We start from the raw sequence: 1,563 nt of genomic DNA, 5'->3' as shown, positions 1-1,563 counted from the left end.
AAGCTAAAAAGGGCGGGAAACTGTTTGCGCATAGATTATTCAATATCAGTCCGCGCTCAAAACAACTAGTTAGAATGTTTTCTCACAGTTTTATTATGAATAACAACAAGATGAACATTTTCGACTAACCATACAATCCTAATTTCATATGATAAAGAATTTTTACTATAAAATTCGGATTAATTTCCCAAATAGACAATTTGACCTCGAGAAAGTGGCATCCCGCGGACTGATAGTAGTGAATAAGCTAAATCATATGCACACTTGGATCTTTAACTCCTTTCAGCCAATCAATAATCCCGGTCAATAGCATCAACTCATGAATATTCAACAATGAAATCGTGTCGGATGAGCTCTCTTGTTTTGGGAGAATCGGGAAAGATGGGGATGGACTAAATAAATTTCAGAGGACACAGGGAAGAATATTTTTAGTACTGCATATGTTAGACACCTGAGGAAGCACCCTCTCGAAATCAGGTTGGTGGGGGTAATTAAAATGTAGAAATTTCCCCGGAAATTTTGCATTTTTTTATCGTGAACGCCCCCCATGTCATATGACCCACAGTATGCCACTAACCTCTAGTCATCTTGTTACTTGGTCGTACATCAAAGGCATGTAGATATATTTTATCTCGTGAAATAATCAGAAATCCACGAGCTTCCCCCTTTTTTGCAATTTTTTTCTTGATGCATGAACAAACCAAATAACTATTACCCCAATGATGCGAAATTCATAAAATCTCTACAAATTTATACCCCCCCCCTAAGCCAATTATAATTGTTCCAAGTGATTTAAATAGATGCCCTGGCCCGCTCGTGCGCAGTAACAGGATATGGTTCATTGCAGTCACAAGCTTATTTTATCTGACTTTACCCATCCCAGTTTAACTCAGAAGCCGTACGTGAGTTCCGTTTTAAAGTTCCTTTGTTATTAAAAAAAAATCACAAACATTGAAAGGTCAAGTCCATCTCAGAAAAAAATGTTGATTTGAAACAATAGAGAAAAAATGGCAGACAAGCATAATGCAGAAAATTCAGCAATTAAAGTCGGATGTATAATAAGAAAGTAATATGACATTTAAAAAATTTGCTTATTTTCATAAAATAGTTACATGCACAATTTAGCCACCTGTAAACGAGAGAATCAATGATGTCCCTCACTCCCTATTTCTTTTGTTTTTTAGTGTTTAAATTGTACAATATTAAAATTTTTACAGATTTGACAATAAGGGCCAATTTTATTGAAACATAAAATGTTCAACAATGGTAATTCAACCTGTCATGTTCAGGGAGGATAAAACATCGTTTCACAGGACAATGAGAGGAAAATTAGAATATTTCACATTTTATGTAATAAAATACAAAAGAAATTGAGTAATGTCATCAGTTCCCTCATTTGCATACTCACTGGGATGTACATATAACTGTTTTGTGAAATTAAGCGAAACTTTAAAATGTCATAACTTCCTTATTTTACATCCGATTCTGATGAAATTGTCAGTGTTATGCTTGTTGGATTTTTCTATTTTTATTTAAATCAACTTTTCGTTGGGGTAGACTTGC

This window comes from Lytechinus variegatus, chromosome 2 (genome assembly GCF_018143015.1).
Source record: "Lytechinus variegatus isolate NC3 chromosome 2, Lvar_3.0, whole genome shotgun sequence".
Classification (NCBI taxonomy): Eukaryota; Metazoa; Echinodermata; class Echinoidea; order Temnopleuroida; family Toxopneustidae; genus Lytechinus; species Lytechinus variegatus.
The sequence above is the reverse complement of the archived record's forward strand: the minus strand, read 5'-3'. Positions refer to the sequence as shown.